Consider the following 22,301-nt stretch of genomic DNA (forward strand, 5'->3'; position numbering starts at 1 on the left):
GCTCAGTAGGTTAAGCATTTGACTTCGGCTCAGGTCACGATCTCACGGTTCATGAGTTCGAGCCCCATATCAGGCTCTGTGCTGACAGCTCAGAGCCTGGAGCCTGCTTCAGATTCTATGTCTCCCTCTCTCTCTGCCCCTCCCCCACTCACACTCTGTCTCTCCTTCTGTCTCTCTCAAAAATAAATAAACATCAAAGAAAAAAGCAGCAAGAGACACACAAGGGGTCCTCAATAAGTTAGTCAGCCTCAAAAACTTTGGAGGCCAGAAGGCACTAAATTGCAATATTCAAAGTGCTAAAAGAAAAAGCTATCAACCAAGAATTCTATATCGACCAAAACTGTTCTTCTATAGTGAGGTAAACATTAAAACATTCCCAGATAAACAAAAGCTGAGGGGATTTGTTATGACTAGATCTGCTCTGCAAGAAATCCCAAAGGGAGCTATGTATGTGGAAACGGAAGGACACTAGAAGTTGCATGAAGAAATAAAGATCTCCATAAAGGTAAATACATGCACAGTGATAAAAACTAGTATTATTGTAGTGGTTTGTAACTCTACATATTGTTTTCTATGTAATTTAAGAGACTAATGTATTTAAAAAAACACAATTATTGGAGAAAGAGGAAAGCTCTTGCAATATTGATGGGAATGCAAACTGGTGCAGCCACTCTGGAAAACAATGTGGAGGTTCCTCAAAAAAATTAAAAATGGAATTACCTTATGACCCAGCAATAGCACTACTAGGAATTTATCCAAAGCATACAGAAGGGCTGATTCATAGGGGCACATGTACCTCAGTGTTTATAGCAGCACTTTCAACAATAGCCAAATTACGGAAAGAGCCCAAATGTCCATCAACTGATGAATGGATAAAGAATAAGTGGTGTATATGCACACACACACACACACACACACACACACACACACACACAATGGAATACTACTCAGTGATGAAAAAGAATGAAATCTTGCCATTTGCAACAATGTGGATGGAACTGGAGGGTATTATGCTAAGTGAAATAAGTCAGTCAGAGAAAGATATCAAGTGTTTTCACTCATATGTGGAATTTGAGAAACTTAACAGAAGACTATAGAGGAAGGGAAGGAAAGATAAGTTACAAACAGAGAGGGAGGCAAACCATAAAAAAACTCTTAAATACAGAGAACACACTGAGGGTTGATGGTGGGGGGGAGAGCTGGGGGAGGGGAAAATGGGTGATGGGCACTGAGGAGGGTACTTGCTGGGATGAGCACCAGGTGTTATATGTAAGTGATGAATAATGGGAATCTACTCCTGAAGCCAAGACTATACTGTTAGCTAACTTGATAATAAATTATTAAAAAATAAAATAAAAACTGAAATAAAATACAAATCAAAAAAACCACAATTATTATGTTTTTGTACACATAGTGTATACAGATGCAGTTTTGTGACATCAGTAACTGAAAGGGGTGGCAAAACAATTTTTATAAAGGCTTTCTATGATTAATTAGCCTCTGAATTTAAGCAGGATACAACTCAAACCACAAGAAAACATGTATCATATTAGATTTCATGAGGGCATGTAAAAGGGAATGTAAACAGTCATTTAAAATAACTTCACATTCAATTATATTTGGTGTTAAAAGCCACATTTTTATAGTATGTGAAATATAAATTAGCAATGTCATTATTTTCATTTCCTTTAGAGAAAACATGGGGAAATAAAAAAATGAAAGTACATGTGATTTTTTTTGTGTATGTTATTGGGACTTTGGAAGTGTAGCTTGTTTCAAATCTGAGCCCAATCAAGAAAAAAAAATCACTCTATGAAACATAGAAAAGACTCAAACTTTATACATACAGTAAACTTTGGTTTGTGAGCATAATTTGTTCACAAATTTGTAATCCAAAGTACTTCTATATTAAAGCGAATTTCCCCATAAGAAATAATGGAAACTCAGATTATTCATTCCATAATCCAAAAATATTCATATAAAAATGATTACAATACTATAACATAATACAAAACAATAAGGAAAATACAAAATATAAAGAAAAATAAACAAATTAACTTGCACTTACCTTTGAAAACCTTCCTGGCTGGTGTGAGGGAGACAAGAGAGAGGAGGGTTATTGTGTAAGATGACTTTCACTATCACTAACGGAATCACTGCTATCTATTGGCTTGATGGAAATTTTGTCTTTTCGTGCAACTTTAATAAGGAACCTATCCAAGGACACTTGCTTTTGCCTCCTTTTGAGGATTTCATGGAGACGTGACATTGCATTGTCATTAAACAGATTCATTGCTTGCATTGCTACAGCCTCATTTGGGTAGTGCTTTTCTACAAAATGTTGCACTGTTTCTCACATTTTACATATCTCCCTAATCTCATTTGAAGTGAGGGATTCCTCTGCCTTTTTCTCTTCCTCCTCTGCAGATGAGATACAGATGTAGGCTTCTTATAAAATCTTGCAATTTTGGCTATTCGCATACCTCGTTTGTACTTCTCAGTGATTTCCTTCTTAACTTCTTACCACCTTTCTTTTCACCCTTTTTCTGCATAGGGTCCATTGTGCATACTCTCGTGGATGTTTACTAAGTACAGTATTAATAAACTCCTGTCATATACTGTATTAAATGTAACTGGCAATAAGGCATCAGAGGAAAGGGTCTATATCTGCAGGCAGCCTGACCTAGAATGAAGCAAAGCATTCCTGAGCTTCCTCTTGTATGGAAAAGCAAAGGACTATCCACAGGTGCTTTGAAGTGACAAAAAATACACTAGTGCCTGTTGTGGGCACTTACCAATGTTCTGAAAAAATCACTGATTTCTGCCAAACACCGGGGCCTGAGACCAAGCATCCGAGCATGAGAGACAATCACCCTCAATCCCTCAGTGAGAAAGAGAGAGAGAGTGAGAGAGAACTATTGGCTCGGTTGTAATGTTCGCCATCACTTGGTACTCATATTGCAAGACATCGCTCATTTATCAAGTTAAAATTTATTTAAAATGTTTGCTTGTCTTGCGGAACACTTGCAGAACAAGTTACACCAATCAAAGGTTTTACTGTATGTGTGTGTGTGTGTGTGTGTGTGTGTGTATTTAACTCTCAATTTTCCCAATGGGTTTCATTTGCTCACTTTACAAAAGAAAGAAACTAAAAGTGAGAAAATACAGAAAATTGTTTTTATATTTCTTTAGCATATGTTTTGCCTTTAAATATTCACATCATTTAACTAAGTAATTTCTAACATAACTTAGTAGCATAGACTCAAAATGAGCAAATTTGTAAATCTGTAAAGCAAAAACTTTCATGGGGACAGTGATTAAACTGTTGAGGGAGAGTGCTTCTTAGGTCTTTGCTTTTCTTATGTCTGCTTCCGTCCCATTTCCATGTAAATGATGTTATAGACAATGATCACCACTCAGAGCAAACAGTTCTCTTTGATGCAGGAAAACTAATGAGTACACAGAAATCTACCATAGTCTTTCTGAGAAATTTTATCCCTGTGGGTTTTGAAATTTTTGGTTTTGGCCTCTTGAATTTCTAACTAGAATTTTCTTCCTGTAAAGTGTAAGTTTATCAGAAAGGCATAAAGTTACTCAATGGATGCTCTCTGGAGAAAAGAAGGAATGATCTTTTCCAATGAAGACAAAGATGATAATGAAAATCTAATGTGAAGTAATCAAACTCATGACAGTGCATTTTCTAGAAAAACATTTTGTTAAAACACTATCTAATGAACTGTCAGGGCCATAATGTAGCACATAACAAAAGTCAGTCTTGGATATACTTTGGGTAATAAAATATTTGAATTTTTCACTGTTCCACCTCTTAACATAGAGTCGTTTTCTTCATTCATTTAAAAACCATTTATTGAGTGCCTACTACACTGCCAAGTGCTATACTTCTCCTGCTTTCAGGGAGCTCAGGATCTGAGAGAGAGCTGGACAGGAAAACCAATAGCAGTAGCACAAAGTAATGATGGCTTTGAGGGGTCTATGCCTAGAGCTGAAGAACTTATAGCAAGGGAACTTAACATGGCTTAGAGTGAGGGCAAAAAGGTGTGAGAAAACTATTCTCAGTAGATCTAGATTACTTGAAGGATAAGTGGCACTTCAGCAGAGAAAGGGAAGGAAAACAAAGAAGCATGAACAAATCTGAGACATATTTGAAGGTGAAATAGCACTAGCTCATCAGATGTGGGAGATGAGGGGGAAGAAGGCTACAGGAAACAAAACAATCTCATTTTCTGCATTAGTGTAATCTTATTAGTACTCACTATATATGCCAGGACAAATATTAGGTAGGCCCTAAGAATACAGGTATGAAAAAAATGTGGTCATTGTCCTTAAAAAGTTGGGGCCATGGGGAGAGAGAGCAAGACTTTCTAAAAGCAAGTACAATTTCAATATTGTGATTTAAAATAAGAAATATATGTTTGGTCTTCATCCTATTTCTGGTACAGAGTTCCTAAAGGCCTTGTAATTTCTTGCTTTTTTTTTTTTTTAACATTTATTCATTTTTGAGAGACAGAGAGAGACAGAGCATGAGCAGGGAAGGGGCAGAGAGAGGGAGACACAAAATCTGAAGCAGGTTCCAGGCTCTCAGCTGTCAGCACAGAGCCAGACATGGGGCTTGAACTGACGAATTGCAAGATCATGACCTGGGCCAACCTCAACTGACAGAGCCACCCAGGCACCCCAGGCCTTGTAATTTCTTAAGTGATGAGAGAGATTAAGGTGATTTTTGTTATGTTAATGAGGTGGCTTTGGGACTTCACTAAAGGTTGGGGGCTGGTTGCCAGTGGAGCCAACCATGTGATTAGAAGGTTGGGAATTTCAGACCCATCCCCCTGACCTACAGGGGTATCTATCACTGATGGCCAATGATTTAATCTCTCACACCTATGTAATGAAGCCTTCATAAAAACACCAAGGATAGGTTTAGGAGAGCTTCCAAATTGAAGGTTTGGGAAAAGTGGTGCACTTAGAGTCTGAAAGCTACATGTCCTTTCCCCATGTCTTGCTCTATATGTCTCTTGCATTAAGCTGTTCCTGACTCATTTCCTTTAATAAATCCAGGGATCTAGTAAGTAAAATGTTTCTCTGAGTTCTATAAGTCACTCTAGCAAATTAATTGAACCCAAGGAGGGGATGGTATGGAATCTCAGATCTAGAGCCAGTTGGTCAGAAGCCCAGGATTGGCATCTAAAGAGGTAAAGGGCAGTCTTGCAGGACCAAGCCCTTAACCTCTGGGATCTGATGCTATCTCTAGATAAATACTGTAAACATTTAGTTAAATTGTAGGAAACCCCAGGGGTGCTGCAGACTTGCATGGTACTCTGGGGAAACCCCATCACCACCACCACCACCACCAAACTGGAATTGGGGGCCCAGAATCCTTTAGCGATGAAATGTGGCACGTTATAATTCTGAGAATAAACAGTTAGTATACAAGGAAAGATGGGATCCATTTCATCTGAGTATAAAGTAAGGACTAATAAAGTTGTTGATTCAAGGTGCCATTCTCCTCCTCTCCCACACCTAAACTTAAAGAGATCACAGCATTCGTCCCAGCTAATCCCAGACTCACTGCTCAAACAATATTCCAAGCACCCATAGCCAACAAGAATTGGCACATAGATAATCCTATGTACTCCCAGCTTGAAAATATTTTTAATGTTTGTTTGTTTGTTTGTTTGTTTTGAAAGAGGGAGAAAGAGAAAAGAGAAAGGAGAGAGAGGAGCCAGAGAGAGAGGGAAAGAATCCCAAGCAGGCTCTGTACTGCCAGCACAGAGCACCACAGGGGGGCTCAATCACACAAATCATGAGATCATGACCTGAGCCACAATCAAGAGTCAGACGCTTAACTGAGCTACACCAGCTACCCAGGTGCCCCACAAGTTTGAAAATCTTTAAAGGAAAGGGAGAGAGGTGATGTAGGAGTTAAAGATCAGGAAAAATGTGGGGAGAATCCCTGAGATAATGACTGAGATAATGACTGAAATGGGCTCTTTCTCCTAACTGGTAGGAGGTACAGAAGAGCAAGGAAGATCCTCAAATGGAAGGGCTGACTGCCTTGGCCTGTGCCAGATTCCTGTACAACCTGTCCTCTAGGAGGGAATTGGTGAAAGCCCCATGGACCACACACATCTTTTATTCTATCACAAAGATCAGAAATAGAGGGAAAAAGAGAGAGAATGAGATTCAGCATACAAGAGAAAAGGGCCATGACAAAAGGCTTATGCTACCTAAGTGGGAATAAAGGCAAAAGTAAATTACAGAGTTCTTATTACAAATGGCAGCAGGGGACAGTGGGACCTGATGGGGAAGGAAGCCAGGCTTCCTTGTTCCTCAGTATTAAACAAATTCAGTATTGCACTGGGAAGAGAATGAAATGGTCATCAATTATATTAAAATATATGGATTTATTAAAAATGCAGCAATGTCTGCCAAAAGCAGATGGAAAACAGAAATTCATAAAACAAGATGAGCTCATTTGCAAAATCCCAGCCCTTCCACTAACTCCCAGAAGCTGACAGTTCTACATCAGCATGGTGCTGATGAGTGGTGGGTGGGAAAGAGTAAGTCAATGGAGGAGGGAGAAAACCCAAGAAATAGTTAACAAATTCTTTCCCCGCCACCATTTTCCAATATGAAGAAAGACATCTCCCTTTCCCCTTCTATTTACTAGCCATTGGTATCAATTTAGAGTCAGTGAATTGCTAAGTTACATCCTTGTGGGAATCAGGATTTCTTCCTTATACCGACTCTAGATGCATGCTCATTAATCTTAGACAATGCAATTTATTAAGATTAAAACCAGCCAAATGTTGTTAATTTCTGAGCCTGAATCTGAATAATCACTCTCTGTAAGATTGGAATTGTAAGTCTAAAACTTGAAATAACCGTAGAAACATCAAGTACATCTTTTTCAAGTTCTCTATTGGGGAAAGTCAAATCCAAAAAAGTCAGTTGATTTGCCATAGTTTATAGGACATGTTAGTAGTAACACTAGGGCTAGAATCCAGGAATTCTGGCATCTGTAACACTACGAAATTGAAGAAAATGAACACTTTGGCCTTGAATAATGTATTCAAGAACAGGGCTTAGAAAGCTAGCTAGTGGGTATCCTAATGGTACTTTGTTATTATATTTCTTCAATAAGATCTATTAAGTGATGATGTAACTAAAATAGCAGGAATTATAAGCATGCACAAACATTAATAATAATTCAAATTATTTTAGGAGATTATACAAGCTTTAAAAAAACCCTCTTAGGGACTCCTGGGTGGCTTATTAGGTTGAGCATCTGACTCCTGATTTTGGCTCAGGTCGTGATCCCAGGGTTGTGGGCTCAAGCCACACAATGGACTCCATGCTGAGCATGGAGCCTGCTTGGGATTCTCTCTCTCTCTCTCTCTCTCTCTCTCTCTCCCCCCTCTGCTCCTCTCCCCTACTTGCACTCTCTCAAAAAGGAAAATAAATAATAATTTAAAATTAATTATTTAATAGATCCTCTTAGAACTATTGCCATAACAAGGACTTAGTTTACTTAAAAATAGCAAAAGGGAGATGGGTAGCAAAACCTTCCCCACCTATAACTAGGAGAATCAGAAAATGCTAATGTGATTGGCAGAGTTTGCAAAGAAGAGATTAAATTAAAAGAAAGTCAGTGCTTGTTACTTTAATCATCAACATGATGGAATTTTTTTTTATTTTGACAATCACTGTCAATTTGCACATTAAGTCACTATTCAATTATCCAAATTTGAAACAGAAAGGCTTTCTTCTACAGTGGAATTAAAAATTAAGGCATTACAAATGATGAGAAGTTGACTGCAATCAGTTACTTTTATAGTTTCTTTTCTTCTGTTAGGTTCTTCCAGTTAGGACATACATAACATGGTTTCCAGAAAGACAGGTGGGTGGGTCTAAAAGCAGATAGAATGATACATTTTCTCAAGAGAAAATACTATACTTTTTAAAGTTAGAGAAAAAAATAATAGTTTTAGATACAAAAAGCCTCATTGATTTTAGAGAAAAGTAGGCTTCTGAAAATTTATAAACTTGAGAGCTATATGTAGAATGCCTAAAGGGAATGCATTAGAAATGTCATGGGAGTCATTAGGGGAGCTAGCATTAGAAAAATTTTAAGATGTTCATTTCCTCCAGGGCACTGTGATTTCCATTCTACACTGTCAGTCTCAGCGTTACTCAATGTATCAGCTTCTTCTGTTGGAAAATGGAAACTTTCCATGTGCCTCTCAGATTTTTTGGAGCGTGAATGACTGAACATTTTTAAAAAGAATTCCCATGAAAAGTTTATGAGGTGCTTCACTTCACTCTCTAACTCCCAGTGTCCATAATTTTCAGTGTTTGAGGTCAAGGTAATCTAAATGAATAGTTTAGTTCATGAAGCAGGATAAAGAGAAGGAATATTGAACATGTGTGGGATATAACATAGCCCTCAGTCCTCTGCCCTTTTTTTCTTTACATTCTGAGAGAAATCATCTCCTTGGAATGCCAATATAATATTGTGGTTTAGACAGAGGCTTTTGAGTCAGAAAGTATAGGACTGAAACCCTAGTTCATGTGACTCTGGATAAATTGCTTTATATCTCTAAGCCTTACTTTTTAAATTTATGAAATGTGAGAGAGAATGGTGATTAGGACTTTCCCTATTATCTTGAGTTGCTGGGGACCCAAGGCTGATAATAAAGGCCCCAAAGCCCCTTTGTTATATACTTGCTTTCTAAAATCCCATTGCAGTGCATGTGTGCATGTGACCGAATTCATACAAATAAGAGGTAAGAATAAGTATTCCTGAGGGTTTGGGTCAGGAATTTGCTTCATGCCTAAGAAGACAAAACTTTGTAAAGACAGAGCCCTTGCCTTTTTGCTCCCAACTTCCTATAAATACATTTCTGTGACCTAGAGCTATGATGGACGCATTATAACCCAGCAAGGATAAGCCACAAATAAAAAGAACCAACACACTGGGAACTGCAGAGAGAAAAGACAGAGGGAGAGAATATGTCCTTGATGACCTCAATGAGTTGCTAAATCAGCGTTGGACTGCTGCTTCCAGATTTCTTCAAATATAAGATAATTAAATGTCTTCAGTGCTTAAGCCATTGTTTGCTGAGTTTTTTGTTATTTGCATTCCTACTGTTTTTTGTTTCAGTGAATCACACTAGGCTTTGTTGATCAGCTATTTTATCAGTACAAGAGTCCAAAGAAAGCACTTACTACCACCATCAAACACTATTTATCTTACGAACAATGGGATATTGTGTTATACAGTGTGTTTGTTCTCTAGATCTTCTGACCCTTATATTCCATCCTTCTTGTGTTTGCCAAAAGGCTGACTTTTATGTACTTCCTCAATGGACTCCATTGGCCTCAGATTTCCAGTTTGTATCAGTCCGTGGGAATCACCAACAAAAGAAAATAGGATGAGAAAAAAGTGAGAATGAGTACTTACTCCTTTCCCTATGGGTCATCATCATTTGGGGGATTTTCTTCATCGTACTGGGGGCCACAGTTGCTGTCAGGTAGCTCCTACTCTCTCTGTGTTTGATAACCATTTTCTTCCCCAAGCCCTCCAGGGCAGTAGGCTCCCACTCACAATAGCCCCAGGGTACCATTTCATCTTTGTTGATTTCTCTTATCAATAGTCCCCTCATTCTCTTCATTTACTCCATTTATGTATGTCATCTGTTTCCTGCTGCAATTTGGACCTTATTAAGTAGAAAGAGCATGAGATTTTGCATATAAGCCAAGGGTACAAACACAAATTTACTAACTAAACTAACACAAGTTACCCAAAGTGCTAAACTTTTATAAGTGGGACGATACCTATTCTGAGGGGTTATTGTAAGGATTAAATATGAACTGTCTTAACAGTACCTGGCACATAATAGATGCTTAATAAATGTAAGTTCTTTTCCCATCCCCTCCAGTCCAACTCTTCCCTGAATTACTGAATAAGAATCAATTGATTCCAAAGTTACTGATTTTATACAGTAGACTTAAGACCTATCTCTTAAGATGGAACATAAAAGGCACCTGGGTGGCTCAGTCAGTTAAGCATCTGACCCTCATTTTTGGCTCAGGTCATGGTTTGGTGAGTTCCAGTCCCGTGTCAGGCTCCTGAGCTGGCAGCATGAAGCTTGCTTGGTATTCTCTCTCTTTCCCTCTTTCTCTGCCCCTCCCCTGCTCATGCTCTCTCTGTCTCTTTCAAAATAAATAAATAAACTTAAAAAAAAAGATGGAATATAAAGAACTGGCTCAAGTACCTCTACTCCCTCTTCATCATAGCCATTGCAAACATTAGTAACTGAATAAGACACTTGTCCTCACTCAACTCTGATGTGATTTCAGAATCCTCAAAAAAGACCTCTAAAATGCCATTTGTTTCCTCTCCTCTCCTCAGACATCTTTCTAATTGGTTCAGGAACACGAAAATCCCAAACTAGACTGCAAATGGCTTAAAGTAACAGACAAGAGTCCACATCTTTAGAATTATATCTGTCATACTACAGCAGCTAAGTAGAAGCATGTTTTTTGAGTGGCTAAACAACAAATGGCACATTCAGCCTCTGACATCATTGTGTCATCTTGGATGCAACTTGAAATAAATAAACAAGCAAATAAGGGGACAGAATAAGAAGACTGAGAAGTCACTTCTTACAAAGAGTAGATTAAATGATTCATTTACTTCTCTAGGTCACAGGAAGAAAGATAGAGATGAAATAGTGGAATATCTGATTATATTCCTTTACATTGCAGAATGAAATCCTTGTGCACACTGTTAAGGTTTTGATGTTCTTATTTAAAAACTAGCTAGCTAGTAGGCAGTGCTGATTTACAGAAAAAGTTATTGTAGCAGCACTTGCATTTAAAGAGAAATGCAATGCATCTCTCTGATAAAAAAAAAATCTGATTATAGTATGATTGTTACATACAGTAGCATATAGTACATATAGTAAATTGCTACATAGTGTTCATTCCACTGACTACATTATTGTTTGTAATACACATGCAGTGTAACCAAGAGACCATCCTCAGTTTCCCCAAGTGAACTCTAAAAGAGAAAGATGGTTGAAGACATATTGTTGAGGATAATATTTTTATGCAGCTTGTAAATTAACTGACATAATGGAAAAAATGTTAAAAGTTTGATGTAATGGTATATTTTCTAACTTGCAACTGAAAAACTAATCTAAATGACTAGTGTGCTTGATAATCGTGTGTGTGTGTATGTGTGTGTGTGTGTTCGTGTGTGTTGATTATATAAGTCTACCTGCTTTCAAGGAATATTATCAAATATGGTGAGAGTATGTAGCATATCAATAGAATATTTTATAACACTTATGAACACTCATGTCTAAAGTTACTTAGCTAAGTACTATATATAATAATAGAATTCAAGTGCCATAACACAGCATAATAAAATATATACTATTATTGCCATTTTACAGATGAGAAAATCGAGATCCAGAAATGTTATTTTGGATGTAAATTGCCCAAAGTCCCAAAGCTTGTATTAGCACTCAAAATACAATACTCAAATACTTTATTCCAAAGTCAATGCTCACTCATGTATGTACCCTGTCCTATAATCACAAACAGCAAACCAATAAATACCCATTGTGTATAGTAAAAAGAAAGTTAAAAAGCACAAGAAAAGGACTGAGAGCAAATAAAGTCATTTTGATTTGGGATATGTTGAATATTCCTAAATAATTTTTATGTGTCAAGCACTACACCAATTGTTTTACATATAGTATTTCATTTAATTTACATGCAGTATATCACCAGACCCTTAATGTTTTATTGCTTCCATTTTACAGAAGATGAAACTAAGTCTGAGGCAAGATACAAAATCTATCCATTTTATATAGGTAGTTAGTAATGGAGCAGAAATTTACATTTTTCAGGTATCTACACCAATTTAAGGTAACTTTCATGACTATATTTCATCCTAGAAGGCCATTGTGGGAGAAATAAACTGTGTATAAGTTCATTATAGAAAATCTAACCCAGTATTTACTGCCTATGATTTCTTTTAAGTTTCCCCACTGTCATATTTATAAAGACCACACATAAATACAGTGAAGACTGGAAGAGAATTATATTTAAAATATGCCTTAATATAAAGACAAATTCAAATTCAACTGATATTTATTAAATACCCACTAAAATACAACATATTGCACAATACATTCATATAGATTATCTGTCTTAACTCCTACAACTATCCTCTGAGGTAGATCATTTCTTGTTTTGTACAGAAGTAACCTGCTCTCAGAGACTTTCTTGATATTTAAAAAAAAATAATGTTTATTTTATTTTTGAGACTGAGAAAGAGAGCACAAGCAGGGGAGGGGCAGAGAGAGAAGGGTACAGAGGATCTGAAGCAGGTTCTATGCTGACAGCAGAGGAGCCCAACGCAGGGCCTCAAACTCATGAACCATGAAATCATGACCTGAGCTGAAGTCAGGTGCTTAAACAACTGAGTCACCCAGGCACCTCAAAAATGTCTTGATTCTTAACCCAAGTATTTCTACTTTATTTTGTTTCTAATTCTTATGAATTCACATCACTCAACAATAATTTATTTAAGGGACAATCACCATTCCTTTAGGTGCTAATAAAGGAGGGAAACAAAGCAGTTTAGTCTTCTAACTTTATAGCAATGACTTCGAGCCTAGGTGTGTCCAGGTTCTGAAAAGTTTTCACTTTTGAGTTTTTGAGTACCTTCTCATTATGAAACACATAGGAGATTAAAAGAAATACATAGCATAACAGTATAGAGTTGTTGAATCACTCTGTCGTGCACCTGAAACTAATGTTAACATTGTGTGTCAACTACACTCAAACTATAAAAAAAAAGAAAGAAAGAAAGAAAGAAAGAAAGAAAGAAAGAAAGAAAGAAAGAAATCCTGTAGATTTTAATACAACAGTAAATCCTGTAGAATTTAATTTGCCTTATAATTATTTTATCAAACCTCTGACTTCTGGAAAATAAATGATGCACCCAGTACAAATTAGTCATTCAAATAATATGTTTTGAATTGCTAATTAATTAGCTAAACAATATGCTTCAGATGAATATCTGAATAAGTTTCAGATATTCTTTAATACCTACAGCGCTGGCATAAATTTTAATAAACACATTTTCATGATATTTGACTTTTAAAAATAAAGCTCTTTTAAAAATAATTACTTTCATCTTGAATAATAGCAACATTTATTTCATTTACCTTTGGTGAACTAACAACCATAGGAGGAAATATATATCTTCATACTATGTGCTACAAATACTATTCATGTTACCTTATTATCACACCAGGTTGTTATGTTATCTATGTATTTATGTTGCATAATATCTTCGCTAAATGCATTCTTTTGTTTTTTTATTATAATGTAAATGTATGCACACCACAGAGGTTAGAAGTTGCTTTAAAGAATATCTAGCTTAAAAACAAAGTATTATAAAACAGGACAATAAAATTAATATCATATAAAGGACCACCTGGAATGATAGAGCTGTTTTGCCACTTCTAAATGCAATCTACTTCTTGCCATTTCTTTTTGCCAAATTAAGCTTACTATTGAACTGTGTAAACGTGATCTTTATCCTATTCTGTAATATCCTGTATACCTTCCCAAATTGGCCAGAAGACCAAATTCAACTCTTCCACCACATCTAGGCTTACAACAATATGTTTCAGATGAATGTCTCCAAATACTGTGGGCCTATGGTTTGTTTTTTAGCCCAGCAATTTTATAGCAACACTGTAAAGCAATGACTTCAATTTCATATAATCATGCTTGGCACAGATAGTGGCTCTTATCCAGACCTATTTAATTTCACCTTTTAGGAATTATGTAAATATCATATGTCTTTTTTTGAAATTTACCACTACACTATAGTGTTACATTACTGACCTCATCTCTCATAGACCACACAATGCATAGACCTTAGCGTTTGTCTTTTTTGCACTTAGCTCATGTGGTGAGCACCTGAAACCATTCTTAAAACTTACCACCCACTTTCTCGCCTGCTCTGCCTCTAACTTTTAAATCATGCCTGTTAATTTCTGTGGAGACTTGGCTGACAAGCAGGATGTGATGTGCTGTGTGGGGCCATGATCGCAGAAGTACAATACCAGATCAGTGTAAAATTTTAACAACGTGGTTATTTATGATAGTTACTGGGTATGACCAGAATTAAGTAGAACATAAGCAAAAGATTTATTCAGAGAGTTTAACATTTTCCTTTTGTATTTATATCCATTTTATGGTATAATGAATAAGCATATGGTCTGTGGACTCAGGTAGACCTGGATTAGAGTTCTCTTTCTGCTACTTCTAAGCGGTGTGACCTTGGGAGGATTCTTTTTCTGAGCCTGCTTCCTTACCGAGAAAGTGGCAATAACTGTGCCTGTAACACAAATTTGTTATGAGGATTACCCGAAAAAATTCACATAAAGCACTTAGCACATGCTTGCCAAACAGTAATTGCCCAAAAAGGTACAGCTATTGTCATTATTATCACTATTGTTGCCGTTATTGTTTGGGGTTTTTGTTTTTTGTTTTTGGAGTCTTTATGATTAAAATGTCCTGGATGATAAATAATATTGGTTCCAAAACAGAAACAAAGCACATTAGCCAAATGTCAACTAACTTTGGACAATTTTAATTTGTCCTTTAGAAAATCCATTGCTTCTTTATGTTTTTTTTAAATATAATTTATTATGAAGTTAGCTAATATACAGTGTATGGAGTGTCTTCTTGGCTTCGAGTGTAGATTCCCATGATTCATCGCTTAAATACAACACCCAGTGCTCATCCCAACAAATGCCCTCCTCAATGTCCATCACCCATTTTCCCCTCCCCTCTACACCCCCCTATTAACCCTCAGTTTGTTTTCTGTATTTAAGAGTCTCTTATGGTTTGCCTCCCTCTCTGTTTTAAAACTACTTTTTTCCATTCCCTTACCCCATGGTCTTCTGGTAAATTTCTCAAGTTCTGCATATGAGTGAAAACATACGACATCGGTCTTTCTCTGTGTGAATTATTTCACTTAGCATAATACCCTCCAGTTCCATCCACGTTGTTGCAAATGGCAAGATTTCATTCTTTCTCATTGCCAAGTAGTATTCCATTGTATATATACACTTGATCTTAGCCAAAAGGCTGAGAAGCGATTTCCGTTGTATATATAAACCACATCTTCTTTATCCATTCATCAGTTGATGGACATTTGGGTTCTTTCCGTAATTTGGCTATTGTTGATAGTGCTGCTATAAACATTGGGGTATATGTGCCCCTATGAATCAGCACTCCTGTATTCTTTGGATAAATTCCTAATAGTTTTATTGATGGATCATAGGGTAATTCTATCTTTAATGTTTTGAGAAACTGCCACACTGTTTTCCAGAGTAGCTGCACCAGTTTGCATTCCCACCAAGAGTGCAAGAGGTTCCCGTTTCTCCATATACTCACAATATCTGTTGTTTCTTGAGTTGTTAATTTTAGCCACTCTGACTAGTATGAGGTGGTATCTCAGTGTGGTTTTGATTTTTATTTCCCTGATGATGAGCGATGTTGAGCATCTTTTCATGTGTCTGTTGGCCATCTGGATATCTTCTTTGGAAAAGTGTCTATTCATGTCTTCTGCCCATTTCTTTGTTGGATTCTTTGTTGTTTGGGTGTTTAGTTTGGTAAGTTCTTTATAGATTTTGGATACTCACCCTTTATCTGATATGTCATTTGCAAATATCTTCTCCTATTCAATCAGTTGCCTTTTAGTTTTATCGATTGTTTCCTTTGCTGTGAAGAAGCTTTTTATCTTGATGAAGTTCCAATAGTTCATTTTTCCTTTTCTTTCCTTTGCTGTCAGAGACATGTAGAGTAAGAAGTTGCTGTATTTTATCCTCTAGGGTTTCTGATGGTTTCCTGTTTCACATTTAGATCTTTCATCCATTTTGAGCTTATTTTTGTGTATAAGAAAGTGGTCCAGTTTCATTCTTCTGCATGTTGCCGTCCAGTTCTCCCATTACCATTTGCTAAAGAGACTTTTTCCATTGGATACTCTTGCATAGTGTGTCAAAGATTAGTTGGTCATATGATTGTGGGTCCAATTCTGGGTTCTCTATTCTATTCCATTGCTCTATGTGTCTGCTTTTGTGCCAATACCATACTGTCTTGATGATTACAGCTGTGTGGTAGAGGCTAAATAATACACTGGACCCGATGGACTTCACAGATATATTCAGAACTTTATATTCTTCTTGAATATATATTCTTCTTGAGTGCACATGGAACATTCTTCAAGATAGATCACATACTGGGTCACAAAACAGCCTTCAATAAATATAAAAGAATTGAGGTCATACTATGTATATTTTCAGATCACAATGCTGTGAAACTTGAAATCAACAACACAAAAAAAATTTGGAAAGCCTCCAAACACATGGAGGTTAAAGAACATCCTACTTAAAGAATGAATAGGTGGGGCGCCTGGGTGGCTCAGTCGGTTGAGCGTCCGACTTCAGCTCAGGTCACGATCTCACGGTTCGTGAGTTCGAGCCCCGCGTCAGGCTCTGGGCTGATGGCTCAGAGCCTGGAGCCCGCTTCCGATTCTGTGTCTCCCTCTCTCTCTGCCCCTCCCCCATTCATGCTCTGTCTCTCTCTGTCTCAAAAATAAATAAACATTAAAAAAAAAAAAAAGAATGAATGGGTAAACCAGGCAATTAAAGAAGAAATTAAAAAATATGTGGAAGCAAATGAAAACGAAAACACGATGGTCCAAGCCCTTTGGGATGCAGCAAAGGCAGTCCTAAGAGGAAAATCCATCCCAATCCAGGCCTGTCTCAAAGAAACAAGAAAAATGCCAAATACAAAACCTAACCTCACACCTAAAGGAACTAGAAGCAGAACAACAAAGAAACCCCAAAACCCAGCAGAAGAAGAGAAATAATAGAGATCAGAGCAGAAATAAACAATATAGAATCCAAAAAACAGTAGAACAGATCAATGAATCTAAGAGCTGGTTTTTTGAAAGAATAAACAAAATTGATAAATTCCTAGCCAGGCTTCTAAAGAGAAAAGAGAAAGAACCGAGGGGGGAGGAGCCAATATGGCAGAACAGCATGGAAGTTTTTTGTGTGTCTCGCGTCCATGAAATACAGCCAGGCCAACACTAAACCATCCTACACACCTAGAAAACTGACTGGAGGATTAACACAACAATCTGCATAACCTGAACCACAGAATTCAGCAGGTACGTGGCACGGAGAAGTGAACTTGGGGATGGAGAAAGTGCAGGAAGGGAGGTGCTTTTGTGAGAGGAGAGAGGACAGAGACTAGGGGAGGGGGAGAATACGGGAAATGCACCCCTCCCCAAAAGCAGCCGGAGAGAAAGTGGAAAATTGGAAACAGCCATAGGGACTAAACTAAAAAGGAAGAAAGGAGAAAGGAGAGGCTTTAAATTCCATTAAGACTGTAAACAAGGGGAGCGCAAAGGCTGCAACTCCGCAGCTCGATACCTGGTGGTGCTCTGGTGGGAAGGGTGAATCCCCAGGAACAGAGTGGGGTCCAGGAGGTTCTTGGGCCACATGGGGAAAAGCAGTTCCACTGCCGGCAGGACATTTGGTAGAAACTGTTGAAGCCACCTGGTCCCAGCAGACCCCAGAAAATGGTCACATTTGCAGGTGCTGGAACAAGGTCATTAAGAGTGAAGCCTGATGCCAGATGTGTGTTGTGATTTTCCATAATCCCTGAAAAGCTGCAGCTACACTATCTCACGAACTTTTTCTGGGGCGGGCTGGCACCAGGCCACAGTCTTGGGGCACCGGCAGCAGCAGGGTCCCGCAAGCATTCCTGGGTGCAGCCAACATTTGGCCATTGCTCATTTGGCCATTGCTCAGTGAGACCCTCCTGCAGAGGGGCAGAATGGGTCAAAGCCGCAGTCCATCAGAAGTAAGGGGCCGGGAAAAACAGCCGCATCTGAGACAAAACTCGGGAGTGAGGTACTGCCTTGGGCCTGGTTTCGGAGAGTGAAAAAGTGGGGAGTGGATGAAAGCTAAAGACAGAGGACAGGTGCGCCAATGCTGATCCAGGAGAACAGGCTGGGTACCTGGGTGGCATCATTTTTACCCCTACTGCGCATGCGCATACGCACCTACCAGCACCACAACAATCCACCCCAGTAGGCTAGCAGCACCATCTAGTGGAGAATGGAGCCATTACACTGAACCCCGCCCAACTGGGCCAACTTCACTCTCAAGAAGACAAGTCTCACCACCGGCTTAGTTTATGGACTCTAAAGCACTACATAGAATGACTTCAAGGGGAAAACGAAGTAATTTCAGTTCTACTTCAATCTGTTAGCAGGTCCATCTATTCAATTTTCTTTTTTACTTTTTTTTCTCTTTTACACTTCTTTTCTTTTTCTTGAATAAAGAAAGAGAAAAAATTCGTTTTAATTTTCAATTTTTATTAAAAATATTTTTCTTTAATTTTTATCACAATATTTTTTATTTTTGTGTAAATTTTTTCAAATTCTATTTTATTTCCATAATTTTATTTTAGTCTACTTCACTGTATTTTATTTTAGTCTACTTCAGTGTATTCAGTGTATTCATCTTTTCAAATTTTCAAACAATTTCCTTTTTTTTCTTTTTGTGTCTTTGTTTCTTTTCTTTTTCTTGAATGCACAAAGAAAAACTTCATTTTACTTTCAATTTCAATTAAATTTTTTTCTTTAATTATTTTACTTACTATATTTTTTGCTTTTATGTAAATTTTTTCAAATTCTATTTACTTCCATCATTTTTTTTTAGTCTACTACAGTGTATCCACTTTTTCAAGTTTTCAAACTATTTCCTTTTTTCTACTTTTTTTCTTTTTAAATCTTTTTTTCTTTTTTCGCTTCTTTTTTTTCTTGAATACAAAAAAAGAAAAGATTCAAATTTATTTTTAATTTTTAATAGTTTTCTTTACTTTTTTTCTATTTTATTCTTTAGTTTTGTGCATATTTTTTCAAATTCTATTTTACTCCCATCATTTTAGTCTACTTCAGTGTATTCATTTTTTCAAACTGTCAAACGATTTCCCTTCCCCCCCCTTTTTTTTCTTTCCTCTAATCTGTCAAACAACTTTCAACACCCAGACCAAAACACACCTAGAATCTAGCATCATTTATTCAATTTGTGCGTGTGTGTGTGTTTAATTTTTTAGTTTTAATATTTTTAAATATTTCTTAATTTAAATTTTTCAACCTCATTAATTCCTTTTCTCCCTTCAAAATGACAAAACGAAGTAATTCACCCCAAAAGAAAAAGCACGAAGAAACGACAGCCAGGGATTTAACCAACACAGATACAAGCAAGATGTGTGAACCAGAATTTAGAATCACAATAATAAGAATACTAGCTGGAGTAGAAAATAGATTAGAATCCCGTTCTGCAGAGATAAAAGAAATAAAAAATAGCCAGAATGAAATTAAAAATTCTATAACTGAGCTGCAATCACAGAAGGATGCAGCGACAGCAAGGATGGATGAGGCAGAACAGAGAATCAGCGATATAGAGGACAAACTTATAGAGAATAACGAAGCAGAAAAAAAGAGAGAGATTAAGGCAAAAGAGCACAATTTAAGAATTAGAGAAATCAGTGACTCATTAAAAAGGGACAATATCAGAATCATAGGGCTCCCAGAAGAGGAAGAGAGAATTAGGGGTAGAAGGGTTATGTGAGCAAATCATAGCGGAAAACTTTCCTAACCTGGGGGAAGACACAGACATCAAAATCCAGGAAGCACACAGGACCCCCATTACATTCCACAAAACTGACCATCAACAAGGCATACCATAGTCAAATTCACAAAACACTCAGGCGAGGAGAGAATCATGAAAGCAGCAAGGGAAAAAAGTCCCTAACCAACAAGGGAAGACAGATCAGGTTTGCAGCAGACCTATTCACAGAAACTTGGCAGGCCAAGAAAGAATGGCAAGATATAGTCAGTGTGCTGAATCAAAAGAATATGCAGCCAAGAATTCTTTATCCAGCAAGGCTGTCATTCAAAATAGAAGGAGAGATAAAAAGTTTCCCAGATAAATAAAAAATTAAAGGAGTTTGTGACCACTAAACCAGCCCTGCAAGAAATTTTAAGGGGGACTCTATGAGGGGAGAAAACATATAACTAAATAAATAAATAAATACATAAATAAATACCGAAAGCAACAAAGATTAGAAAGGACCAGAGAACACCACCAGAAACTCCAACTCGACAAGTATCATAATGGCAATAAATTATCTTTCAGTATTCACTCTAAACGTCAATGGACCCAATGCTCCAATCAAAAGACATAGGGTAACAGAATGGATAAGAAAACAAGATCCATCTATATGCTGTTTACAAGAGGCCTACTTTAGACCTAAAGACATCTTCAGATTGAAAATAAGGGGATGGAGAACCATCTTTCATGCTAATGGTCAACAAAAGAAAGCCAGAGTAGCCATACTTATATCAGACAATCTAGACTTTAAAATAAGGACTGTATCAAGAGACACAGAAGGGCATTATATCATAATAAAAGGGTCTATCCACCAAGAAGACCTAATAATTGTAAACATTTATGTGCCAAATGTGGCAGCACCCAAATATATAAATCAATTAATCACAAACAAAGAAACTAATTGATAGTAATACCATAATAGTAGGAGACTTCAACACATCACTCACAGCAATGGACACATCATCTAATCAAAAAACCAACAAGGAAAAAATGGCTTTGAATGACACATTGGACCAGATGGACTTAACAGATATATTCAGAACATTTCATCCTAAAGCAGCAGAATATACTTTCTTCTCCAGTGCACATGGAACGTTCTCCAGAATAGACCATATACTGGGACAAAAATCAGCCCTAAGTAAGTACAAAAAGATAGAGATCATACAGTCCATATTTTCAGACCACAATGCTATGAAACTCGAAATCAACCACAAGAAAAAATTTGGAAAGTTATCAAATACTTGGAGACTGAAGAACATCCTACTAAAGAATGAATGGGCTAACCAAGCAGTTAAAGAAGAAATTAAAAAGCATATGGAAGTCAATGAAAATGATAACACCACAACCCAAAACCTCTGGGATACAGCAAAGGCGGTCATAAGAGGAAAGTATATAGCAATCCAGGCCTTCCTAAAGAAGGAAGAAAGATCTCAGATACACAACCTAACCTTACACCTGAAGGAGCTGGAAAAAGAATAGCAAATAAAACCCCAAACCAGCAGAAGACAGGAAATAATAAAGATCAGAGCAGAAATCAATGCTATTGAAACCAAAAAAACAGTAGAACAGATCAATGAAACCAGAATCTGGTTCTTTGAAAGAATTAACAAAATTGATAAAACATTAGCCAGTTTGATCAAGAAGAAAAAGGAAAGGACCCAAATAAATAAAATCAAGAATGAAAGAGGAGGGATCACAACCAACACAACAGAAATAAAAACAATAAAAGAGAATATTATGAGCAATTATATGCCAATAAAATGGATAGTCTGGAAGAAAAGGACAAATCCCTAGAAACATATACACTACCAAAACTGAAACAGGAAAAATAGAAAATTTGAACAGACCCATAATCAGTAAGGAAATCGAATTAGTAATCAAAAATCTGCCAAAAAACAAAAGTCCAGGGCCAGATGGCTTTCCAGGGGAATTCTACCAAACATTTAAGGAAGAGTTAACATCTATTCTCTTGAAACTATTCCAAAAAATAGAAATGGAAGGAAAACTTCCAAACTCTTTCTATGAAGTCAGCATTACCTTGGTTCTAAAACCAGACAGAAACCCCACTAAAAAGGAGAACTATAGACCAATTTCCCTGATGAACATGGATGCAAAAATCCTCAACAAGATATTAGCCAACGGGATCCAATAATATATTAAAAAAATTATTCACCACGACCAAGTGGGATTTATACTGGTGAGGCAGGGCTGGTTCAATATCCACGAAACAAACAATGTGATTCATCACATCAATAAAAGAAAGGACAAGAACCATCTGATCCTCTCAATAGATGCAGAGAAAGCATTTGACAAAATACAGCATCCTTTCTTGATAAAAACTCTCAAGAAAGTAGGGATAGAAGGAGCATACCTCCAGATCATAAAAGCCAAATATGAATGATCCAACGCTAAAATCATCCTCAATGGGGAAAATCTGGGAGCTTTCCCCCTAAGGTCAGGAACAAAACAGGCGGGATAGAAGGAACATAC

This window comes from Panthera leo, chromosome B1 (genome assembly GCF_018350215.1).
Source record: "Panthera leo isolate Ple1 chromosome B1, P.leo_Ple1_pat1.1, whole genome shotgun sequence".
Classification (NCBI taxonomy): Eukaryota; Metazoa; Chordata; class Mammalia; order Carnivora; family Felidae; genus Panthera; species Panthera leo.